Raw genomic sequence first — 12426 nt, forward strand, 5'->3', positions numbered from 1 at the left:
TTTTTTGCATAGAATTGTCTTGACTATGTGGGTTCTTTCTGGGTTTCATGTAAAATTTAAGGTAGTTTTTTTCATTTCTGTGAAGAAAGTCAGTGGTAGCTTGATGGGGATAGCACTGAATCTATAGATTACTTTGGGAAGTTTGGCCATTTTCACGATATTGATTCTTCCTAACTATAGGTGTGAAATATTCTTCCATTTGTTTGTGTCCTCCCTTTTTCCTTGAGCTGTGGTTTGTAGTTCTTCCTTCACATCCCTTGTAAGTTGTACTCCTAGGTACTTAATTCTCTTTGTGGCAACTGTGAATGGGAATTCACTCATGATTTATCTCTCTGTCTGTTATTGGTTTATAGGAATGTTTGTAATTTTTGCAAATTGATTTGTATACTGAGACTTTGCTGAAGTTGCTTATCAGCTTAAGAAGATTTTGGGCTGAGACAATGGGGTCTTCCAAATATACAATCATATCGTCTGCAAATAGAGACAATTTAACTTCCGCTTTACCTATTTGAATACGCTTTATTTCTTTCTCTTGCCTGATTGCCCTCACCAGAACCTTCAATACTATGTTGAATAGGCGTGGTGAGAGGGCATCCTTGTCTTGTGCTGGTTTTCAAAGGGAATGCTTCCAGTTTTTGCCCATCAGTATGATATTGGCTGTGGGTCTGTCATAAATAGCTCTTATTATTTTGAGATACGTTCCATCAATAACTAGTTTATTGAGAGTTTTTAGCATGAAGCATTGTTGAATTTTGTCAAAGGCCTTCTCTGCATCTATTGAGATAATCATGTGGTTTTTGTCTTTGGTTCTGTTTATGTGATGAGTTATGTTTATTGATCTGTGTATTTTGAACCAGACTTCCACCCCAGGGATGAAGCCTAATTGATCATGATAGATAAGCTTCTTGATGTGCTGTTGGATTCGGTTTGCCAGTATTTTACTGAGGATATTCACATCAATGTTCATCAGGGATATTGACTTGAAATTTTCCTTTTTAGTTGTGTCTCTGCCAGGTTTTGGTATCAGGATGATGTTGGCCTCACAAAATGAATTGAGGGGATTCCCTCTTTTTGTATTGTTTGGAATAATTTCAGAATGAATGGTACCAGCTTCTCTTTGTACCTCTGGTAGAATTCAGCTGTGTAACCGTCTGGTCCTGGACTTTTTTCAGTTGGTAGGCTATTAATTGCTGCCTCAATTTCAGAACTTGTTGTTGGTCTATTCAGGGATTTGACTCCTCCCTGGTTTAGTCTTGGGATGGTGTAAGTGTCCAGAAATTTATCCATTTCTTCTAGATTTTCTGGTTTATTTGCATAGAGATGTTTAAAGTATTCTCTGATGGTAGTTTGTATTTCTGTGGGATCAGTGGTGATATCACCTTTATCATATTTTATTGCATCTATTTGATGCTTCTCTCTTTTCTTCTTTATTAGTCTAGCTAGTGGTCTATCTACTTTGTTGATCTTTTCAAAAGACCAGCTCCTGGATTCATTGATTTTTTTGAAGAGTTTTTTGTGTCTCTGTCTCCTTCAGTTGTGCTCTGATCTTAATTATTTCTTGTCTTCTGCTGGCTTTTAAATTTGTTCTTACTTCTCTAGTTCTTTTAATTTTGATGTTAGGGTATCAATTTTAGATCTTTCCTGCTTTCTCTTTTGGGTACTTAGTGCTATAAATTTCCTTCTAGACACTGCTTTAAATGTGTTCCATAGATTCTGGTATGTTGTATCTTCGTTCTCATTGGATTCAAAGAACATCTTTATTTCTGCCTTCATTTTGTTATTTATCCAGTAGTCATTCGGGAGCAGGTTGTTCAGTTTCCATGTAGTTGTGTGGTTTTGAGTGAGTTTCTTAATCCTGAGTTCTAATTTGATTGCCCTGTGGTCTGAGATACTGTTTGTTATGATTTCCATTTTTTTTGCATTTGCTGAGGAGTGTTTTATTTCCAATTATGTGGTCAGTTTTAGAATAGGTGCAATGTGGTGCTGAGAAGAATGTATGTCCTATTGATTCGGGGTGGAGGGTTCTGTAGATGTCTATTAGGTCTGCTTGGTCCACAGCTGAGTTCAAGTCCTGGATATCCTTGTTAATTTTCTGTTTCATTGATCTAATACTGACAGTGGGGTTTTAAAGTCTCTTACTAGTATTGTGTGGGAATCTAAGTCTCCTTGTAGGTCTCTAAGAACTTGCTTTATGAATCTGGGTGCTCCTGTATTGGGTGCATACATATTTAGGATAGTTAGCTCTTCTTGTTGCATTGATCCCTTTACCATTATAATGCCCTTCTTTGTCTCTTTTTGTCTTTGATTGTTTAAAGTCTGTTTTGTCAGGGACTAGGATTGCAACCCCTGCTTTTTTTCACTTTCCATTTGCTTTGTAAATCTTCCTCTGTTGCTTTATTTTGATCCCATGTGTGTCTTTGCACATGAGATGGGTCTCTTAAATACAGCACACCAATGGGTCTTGACTCTTTAGCCAATTTGCCAGTCTCTGTCTTTTAACTGAGACATTTAGGCCATTCACATTTCAGGTTAATATTATTATGTGTGAATTTGATCCTGCCATTATGATGCTAGCTTGTTATTTTGCCATTAGTTGATTCGGTTTTTTCATAACTCAATGATCTTTACAGTTTGGTATGTTTTTGCAGTGGCTGGTACTTGTTGTTCCTTTCCATGAAAGAGGCTTCCTTCAGGAGCTCTTTTAGGGCACACCTGGTGGAGATAAAAATCTCTCAGCAATTGCTTGTCCATAAAGGATTCTATTTCTCCTTCACTTATGAAGCTTAGTTTGGCTGGATATAAAATTCTGTGTTGAAAATTCTTTTCTTTAAGGATGTTGAATATTGGTCCCTACTCTCTTTTGGCTTGCAGGGTTTCTGTCGAGAGATCTGCTGTGAGTCTGATGGGCTTCTTTGTGGGTAACCCAACCTTTCTCTCTGGCTGCCTTTAGCATTTTTTCTTTCATTTCAATCTTGGTGAATCCGATGATTATGTGTCTTGGGGTTGCTCTTCTCAAGGAGTATCTTTATGATGTTCTCTGTATTACCTGAATTTGAATGTTGGCCTGCCTTGCTAGGTTGGGGAAGCTCTCCTGGATAATATCCTGAAATGTGTTTTCCAACTTGGTTTTATTCTCCCCGTCACTTTCAGGTACACTGATCAAACGTAGATTTGGTCTTTTCATGTAATTCCTTATTTCTTGGGGGCTTTGTTCATTTCTTTTCACTCTTTAATCTTGCCTTCTCACTTTATTTCATTGAGTTGATCTTCAATTTCTGATATCCTTCCTTCTACTTGATTTGTTTGGCTATTGAAACTTGTATATGCTTCACAAGGTTTTCAGCCTGTGTTTTTCATTTCCATCAGGTCATTTATGTTCTTCTCTAAACTGGTTGTTCTAGTTTTCATTTCATCTAACCTTTTTTCAAGGTTCTTAGCTTCCTTCCATTGGGTTAGAACATGCTCCTTTATCTTGGAGAAGTTTGTTATTATCCACCTTCTGAAGCCTGCTTCAGTCAATTTGTTAAACTCATTCTCCATCTAGTTTTGTTCCATTGGTGGGGAGGAGCTATGATCCCTTAAAGGAGAAGAGGTGCTTTAGATTTTGGAGTTTTCAGTCTTTTTGCACTGATTTCTTCTCATCTTTGTGGATTTGTCTTCCTTTTGTCTTTGAAGTCGGTGACCTTTGGATGGTGTCTCTGAGCAGATGTCCTTTTTGTTGATGTTGAAACTATTTCCTTGTTTGTTAGTTTTCCTTCTAACAGGCCCTTCTGCTATAGGTCTGCTGGAGTTTGCTTGAGGTCCATTCCAGACCCTGCTTGCCTGGGAATCAACAGTAGAGGCTGCAGAACAGCAAATATTGCTGCCTGTTCATTCCTCTTGTAGTTTGTCCCAAAGGGGTACCAGCCAGATGCCAGCCAGAGCTCTCCGGTATGAGGCATCTGGCAGCCCCTACTGGGAGGTGCCTCCCAGTCAGGATACACAGGGGTCAGAAAGTCACTTGAGGAGGCAGTCTGTCCCTTATCAGAGCTCAAACTCTGTGTTGGGAAATCTACTGCTCTCTTCAGAGTTGCCAGGCAGGGACGTTTAGGTCTGCCAAAGCTGTACTCACTACTGCACCTTTTCCCAGGTGTTCTGTCCCAAGAAGGTGGGGGATTTACTTGTAAGTCCCTGATGGGCTGCTGCCTTTTTTCAGAGATTCCCTGCCCAGCAAGGACATCTAGTGAGACAGTGCCTGCAGCTGCTGAGCTATGTTGGGCTCTGCCCAGTTCAAATTTCCCAGCAGCTTTGCTTATGCTGTGGGGTTGGTTTGGCTATGTGCCCACCCAAATCTCATCTTGAATTGTAGCTCCCATTATTTCCACATGTTGTGGTAGGAACCTGGTGGGAGATAACTGAATCATGGAAATGGCTTGCCCCATACTGTTTTTGTGGCAGTGAATAAGTCTAATGAAATCTGGTGTTTTGATGAGAGGAAACCCCTTTCACTTGGTGCTCATTATCTCCTGTCTGCCATGAGGTAAGAGGTGACTTTTGCCTTCCATCACAATTGTGAGACCTCCATAGCCACAAGGAACTGCAAGTCCATTAAACCTCTTTTTCTTTATATATTACCCAGTCTCAGGTAGGTCTTTTTCATACTAATAAATAAAAAAACAGACCAATGCAACTGGTACCTGCTTGAATCTTCTGCGCTCTCACTTACCCCCACACCTTTGTACGTGAAATGTCCATTCTTTCCCTTTCCTCCTTTGCAAGGCTAACTTCTACTTCTTTAAGATTCTTCTCAGATTGACTCTTTGGAAAGCATTTCCTAGTTCCCTCCCCCAGTTTTATTCCCTAGCTCCAGCTGGAGTATAGATTTCTAACTGTGGGTTCCCATAACACCCTTTGCATACAGCATTTGTCACGCTGTCTTCTAATTATCTACCCCTCCAAACTGTGAGTTTCTCCAGAGCAGAAATTGTGCCTTTCATCTCTATTAATAGCTCCTGGCAGTGGTCCTGGCACACAGCACATGCTTATGAAGTGTTGAATTGTTAAACTGGATCACAATTTTCTCCAGCATGATTTTTGCTCATGTGTTTCCTCTCTTGTTTGAGCATCAGCCTTTCTCTGTTTCTTTACCTTAGACCACAATGTAACTATTCAGTCCCCTCACCATTATAGGCAAATGGTCACCAGGAGAGCTGGGGGAGTGTATGACTGGACCCTGGCAAACACGTGACCTTTGCAAGAGCAGCTCAGCATTCATGCCCATTTCCTGGTGGATCGGGAATGTTACCTCAGTCAAAGGTTTACACAAGGAGAACATGAGGCCTTGGGGTCAACAAAGGAAAGTTCAGTTTCCTATTGTTTCATTCACTTCTACAGCCTTTGCCAAATCACCTATGCCCTATGGGATTCATTTTCCTCATCTATAAAATGAAAATAAAAGTAAGTACTCATTTATGGAATCACTTGAGGATTAAAATGAAATCAATCAATGTATTCACATCTATTGTGTTTTTAAATGTTTAAATATTATAGGCCTCAAATCTTTTCAAACTCATTCATAATAGAAATTTCATAATAGAGGCAACCCAGATTGACCACCTGCTCAGTCATGTAATTTTTTATATAGCACCAATAAGTAAATAAAAATTCTAACATGGTATGTAAATGTGAATGGTTATTATGTATTCATCTTCATCATCTCCTTAAACCAGCATTATTGAGACACCATCTAAGAAACAGTACCATTTTGGGGAGTTTCTGTCCTATAAATTAATACATGAGTAACTGAGGCAGGCTGGAGAGTCTGATTAATCCTGCTATCCTGGTACCTGATCAATAACTTTACTGTTGGGAAATGGTCTGGTGTGGAAAAGCTAAGCTATGCCCACCCTCATCCCATGATAAAGCTGCTTAAACTCTTGCCAGGTGAGATGATCTTATTCCAAAAAATCCCCAGTAAATGCCTCCCTAGCTTGACAGTCTTTAGAGAACAGAGTTGCTGAATTTTATTATATTAGAGAAATATTATTGTTTTACACTTTTCCAATAAGTTTAAAACTTTATAATTTCCATTTTGTGACTCCCACTAGTGATGACTTAAAGCACACTTTAACCTGTCCATTCATCATAATTTCCCTCTTCCCTAAAGAGAAGAGAAAGTCAAAGAGACCTAGAAGCAAACCTTACCTGGTTTTCAACATCAGCTTATAATTTGTAACAAATGTTCTAAAGGAAAGCAAACTTTGCATTCCAGCTTTGCCTGAATCTGTGCAATAGTAAATTGGTGACAGCAATAGCTTAAGCAATGGAAAAATAATGCAAAAGTCTTATCTAAATCTAAGTTTAGACTCAAGTCTAAACATTGAGCAGTTACTCTCAGTAAAATTAATACTAAATTTTTATGGAAACTTGCATGGAGCAGGGAAGAAGATGAACTGTAATGACCAGAGAAAATGGAAGGTGTTTATTTCCTGAATGAGGAAAGACTAAAAATTAACATTAAAAATGTGTCATGTGGGGAAAAAAAAGTCCCATGTATTATGTTTAAATTAAATGTTTGAAAAACTCCAAAATATGGGAGATAATGAAGACTTTTCCAAGTGGTACTAATTTTTTTTTTCTCTTGACCTTGTCTTCTAGCACCTATCTCAATCACAGCCATGCTGCCCTAAAAAATTATCCTGTTCAGGCCTTACTGTTAGCATATCACTACTCTTTCTTCAAGATCCAGTTCACTTGTGACCTCTCCTGCAAATCCTTTGATTCCCCAGACACTCTGCTTCATGGCACCACAGAGCAATATTCACTTCTGTATTAAAGCACATATCACGTTAAGTTGCAGTTCCTTGGAGTACTGGTCTGCTTCACAAGTATTTTCTAGTTTTGTGTTCCTTGCACTTAGCAAACTGTCTAGCATTAAGCAGGGGTTCACAAATATTTGTTGAAGAGTTGAATGAATCTGTCATTTCTCTTCTAGCCAGCCAGCTTTCTACCTCCACAACAGCCTTGAAATCCCAGTTCCTACATCCTATACAAAGTCCAAGATTGTAATCCTCTTTGAGATACTAACATAGGGGGAGGAATGAGTAATTTGGGCTGCAAGATCTTACCAGCATCACTAACTTTGGTTACAGTGAGCATGCTAATTGCCTAGCAAAAGCCCAAATTGTACAACCTTGTAGTCTTTGCTACTGGTGAATTTATATTGAAGAAGATCTAAGAGTAGACAGAGATGCCTGAAAATATATTCATGTATGTTGTGCCCTACTCATGGTGAGAGAAGTAAAGCAACTAGAATAAACTTACACAACATGATTTGACATTCTTCAGCAGAATTCTTAGTGAAGATGTACTATGATGGTTTATAGAGAAGGGAGGGGATACATATCTGATTTGTTATAAATTGCTTTTTAAAAAGTAGCACATAGACACTATGCTGCACTGTCTGGTCGGTTCCGGAAGCATGATTGCATTTGTTTTTGCTTGCCACTCTCATCCATTTTCTGCTCTACTCATCGCTTTGCTCTCTGCCCTAGAAGGCTGATTTGAATTTAGTACATCACTGGTCTGTCTTGCCCTCTGGCTTCCAGGTGGGTTTGTCCCACAGGATTAATTGGCCAAGATCAGAGGGCAAGGAGAGAAACTGGTGTCTATTTCCCCTGCACCCTCCCCACTTGGAGTTCTGACAATAGCAGCATTCCACAGCAGCCCCTCTTCCAGGGCTCCAGCTCTCCCGAGACCTGGGGAATCCTGTTCTTAGTTGATTGTGCTTGTTTCCTAGAAGGAGCCTGACTGATAGAATGGTCACCAGCCCACAACTGGAAAAGTATGTGAATGAATGAATGAATGTGGCCAGGTGCTTTTATTTCTTGTGCTATTTTCTTCCACCGAGCAGTCTGTCCACTAAGCTATAATTCCGAGGGGCGATTGTAGGGGTTGAAAAGAGCAGTAGCTAGAAATTTCAGTTACAAGCCCATTGATTTTTGTGCATTTCATGATCACAGCTTTGATGGGACAATAGACAGTTCCTTCTGGTGATAGTTTTGAACACTGGGAATTAGACTTCACCAAGGGCACCTGGCTGAAGCCTCACCTCTCCTCACTCCTACAACTAACCTCAGAAAATATCCTTCCATTCAATTTGATTGGCCTACTTCAAGCATCTTCAATGGTTCATTAGTGTCAAAAAAAAAAAATACCAGTGAATATCTAGGGAGGCTTGTATGTGTTATCTTTGCAAGATTTTACTTGTGTTCTTTTGTTTAAAAACACTTTGGCTTCCCTTGAGATTATTATGATGCAGAGCCATATTTTCAAAAAGATTCCTCAATTCTTGCCAGTAAAAGCTCATCTGATCTCTGCTCATTTTTCAAAAATGGCTTGAGTTTCCTCATTACTGGCACCATCTCATCCCTCCCTTTCTCATTGCTGAACGCTCATAGCAGATTCCGCAGGCGTGGGGATAATGTTGTCTGTCACTTAGAGAAAGGCAGATTCTTCTGGGAGTTAAAGGCAATGAATTCCAGAAAATGATTTTCAGATGTTTGGGGCTTAATGAAACACAGGATGTGCACTGCCAGGTAGCACCAATGTTCATTTTTCAGCTTTCCTTATGTTACCATATATTTGCCTAAAACATTGCCTTATGTTACTTTGCCTTTCTGTTTTCCTACATTTCTGTGCAACATTCCTAAGACTCCAGACTTTTAAAAGCCCATTTAAGAAATGGCCACCAAGAAAAGAAATATTTTTTATAAGCCCTTAGGCAACTGCATTCAGGTAAAAGCAGAGAATTTAATTTGAAGCTCAGAAGTAATGAAGCTGATGGGAATTCCAAACATGGCCCAATACTACACACTTGAGAATTCTTTACACATGACCTTCTTGTATTAAAACAACAGTTTAGCTATAAATGATATCTACAATATCAATTGTTTTCAGAGTCACATACTCTGGTTTACTGAAGTAAATCACTGATCATAACTCTGAGCCCCTGAAAACCTCATTTTTCTGGAGGCTGATGGTTTTGAGTCAGCAGGCACTGTCTGGGTTTCTGTAGCAACCCTGAAGGTCATTATCCCACACGTGCTTCAGAGGGTCAGAGGACAACATGTCCTTGGCCCTTGATCTATCTGGAGTTCACCATTCACAATGTCATTTGTTTAACAAGAGGGAAAAAAGTAATACCACCCTGACCTTGGGAACATTTAAGAAGTCAGGAGAACTCCAGAGAAAGTGACCTCACAAAAGCCATGTCCATGTAAGGAGAATGTTTCCCAACACTATGTAGAATGGTCAAATGAGAATGAAGCCTCAAGGTGTTTATTTCATCCTCCACCTGTGTGTCTGGGAGAGGAAACCTCTGATAAAGGATGTGATCAAAATGAGTTTGAGTTGTTCACTTTACCAAAAAGCCCTTCTACATTGCTGAGGCCAGAAGCATGTTTATTTACAACCACAGGGCCCATATTATTGCCTTTCGCCATCTTATATTGTAAGTTAATTAAACAGTTATTGAGTCTATGAAACAATATCTACTAAGCCCTATACCAGAAATAGAGATAAATAACCAAATACAGTTCCTGCCCTCAAGTTTCCCACCTGGCTGAGAAAAGTAGTCATAACCAGCAGATAAGGGTTGGGGAATAAATGAGTTATAAATGAAATAACAGAGTACATGTTGACTCCATTGGCACAAAGGTAGACAACTACGTTAGTAATAAGATTGGGATTTAGATCCAAATGCCTCCTGTCATCTAATCTTTCGGTAGTATAGCTTATGTCTCTCAGGAAAAACTTATCTTTGAGAAAATTATTCCCCAGTCCTACCAGGCCCTTCCGGAGAGCTGTAATTTCACTCCTCTTCTTCATGCTTGCTGGGTACTTTGTTTAGATGAATGGCGTACTGAGCTTTAAGAGGGACATGATTTCTGTCTATTTTCTTTTGCAATTCTACTTTACTAAGAACCCAGTGGCTATAAGACCTGGTTTAAGTTTTTCCAAAGCTAAGTTAACTGTTTTCAAAGTGTGTTTCAAGGGCCTTCTGCATAAAAATTAATAGGATGCATGCTAAAATTTGATTTTCTGGGCTATGCCACTCCAAAGACCTACTAACCTAAAATGTCTGATGAAACAGCTCAAGGATCTTAATTTTAATGAATATCTCAGGTTATTATTGAATTTCCATCACCAGTAGTTTGAGAACCACTGGTTTAGGGACTATGCTGACTTTTGGGCCATGCCGCAACCCTATTTTTGATAATAAAATCTGTAAAGAATCATGCTTTCAGCCAAATGCAGTGGCTCATGCCTGTAATCCCAGTATTTTGGGAGACTAAGGTGGAACTTGGCATCACTTGATGCCATGAGTTCTAGACCAGCTTGGCCAATATAGTGAAATCCTGTTTCTACTATTAATAAAAGTACAAAAATTAGCTGGACATGGTAGTGTGTGCCCATAGTCCCAGCTACTCCAGAGGCTGAGGTGGGACGATCCCTTGAGCCCAGGAGGCAGAGGTTGCAGTGAGCCAAGATCATGCCACCACACTTCAGCCTGGGTGACAAAGTAAGACCTTGTCTCAAAACAAACAAAAAGAATCAATTCTTTTAGTTACATTCTTCCATTATAGAAATTGTAGCTCTGGACCCATTGATTTCTACAGAATCCCTGGATGGGTTTCAAGATGTGCTTAAAGACTCCTGAATGTGTATATGCAATGGTGAACAGGTGTATGTTTTCTCTGGGATCAGAATCCATAGATATCTTCAGATTATCCAAGAGATTCCAGGACATAGAACAGTTGACCCACCGCTTTGTGGGACTAATGCTCTTAAGCTCTAGGCTTCCATTGCTGAAATTAGGTTTCATAGATATTAAACAACCTCAGCAACAGAATTCTCAAGCTAAGTAATTAAAAGAGTAGACATTTATGGAGCATCCTGGATATTTATGAGACACTGAAAACATTAATTCCTCACAACCCTTTTTAGTCCTTTACAGTGGAAAGTAGCATTATCTCCATTCAGGTTTCTCATAACAATAACAAAAATAATAATTAACATTTACTGAGCACTTACTATTGGCCAGGTACTAGTCTAAGTACTTCCTATATAACAGCTTATGTAATTCTTATTAACATCTCTATAATTCTTTTTTTTTTTTCTTTTTTTCTTTTTTTGAGATGGAGTTTTGCTCTTGAGCCCAGGCTGGAGTGCAATGGTGCAATCTCAGCTCACTGCAACCTCTGCTTCCTGGGTTCAAGTGATTCTCTTGCCTCAGCCTCCCTAGTAGCTGGGATTACAGGTGTGTACCACCACGACCAGCAAATTTTTATTTTTAGTAGAGACAGGGTTTCATCACAGGCTGGTCTTGAATTCCTGACCTCAGGTGATCCACCTGCCTTGGCCTCCCGAAGTGCTTGGATTACAGGCATGAGCCATTATGCCCGGCCACCATCTCTGTAATTTTTATGATGACTCTATAATTCTTCCCACACTCCTATAATCTAAAGTAGATTCTACTATTATCCCATTTCACAGATGAGGGAACTGAGATTTTTATTAAGTCTCTTTCTCTTGTCTCTGTATCATTAATAATAGTAGCTAACCTTCATTGAATTCATGATGTGCCAGGCAGTATTTCAAGTACTCATTTTATAGAGGAGGAACCTAAAGCAAGGAGATGTTAAGTAACATACCCAGTGTCATCCAGGTAGCAGGAGACAGAGCTAGGATTCAAACCCTAGTCTGGCTAGAGAGCCCACACCCAGCCATGCCTACTACTGCCACATATTCTAGCCTCTGCCTTACTGGATAACTGCTAACTCTATAGGCCTAAGTTTCTGTGGATTTCTACCTCCAGTCTAATAGATTTCTTTCTTCATTTTAAAGCTCCATTTGCGTCACAGGCTTTGGGTCTGGCCCCTAAGTTTCTACATGCACCCCAGGGCCACCATATGCTGCACATGTGCCTGGGGTGATAGTGCCTCAGGCTACCCTCAGCTCTGTCCCAGTTCCCAGACTACACAAGGTCACACCAGTCACGCAGAGATTTTATGGCTCTCAGAGGCCTTTTATGATCATAGATACGTTAGCACCCGACAGCTCTGCTACTCACAGGAGAACTGGGCAGGATCACATTTCAAATATTGCCTCTGTGCAATGTTCTGAGACCATTCAAAGCCCGGTTAAAAAAACAAAGCAACGACTCTCCTCAGAGCTGGGGCTGTTGATTTTGTTAGGTAAGATCACTTGAGGAATATAAAATGCAAGACAAAGAGCAGCAAAGAGGAAAAACAATAGACGAAAAGATAGGATAGGGGCCGGGCGCGGTGGCTCAAGCCTGTAATCCCAGCACTTTGGGAGGCCGAGGCGGGTGGATCACGAGGTCAAGAGATCGAGACCATCCTGGTCAACAAGGTGAAACCCCGT

This window comes from Cebus imitator, unplaced genomic scaffold, assembly GCF_001604975.1.
Source record: "Cebus imitator isolate Cc_AM_T3 unplaced genomic scaffold, Cebus_imitator-1.0 Scaffold10, whole genome shotgun sequence".
Lineage (NCBI taxonomy): Eukaryota > Metazoa > Chordata > Mammalia > Primates > Cebidae > Cebus > Cebus imitator.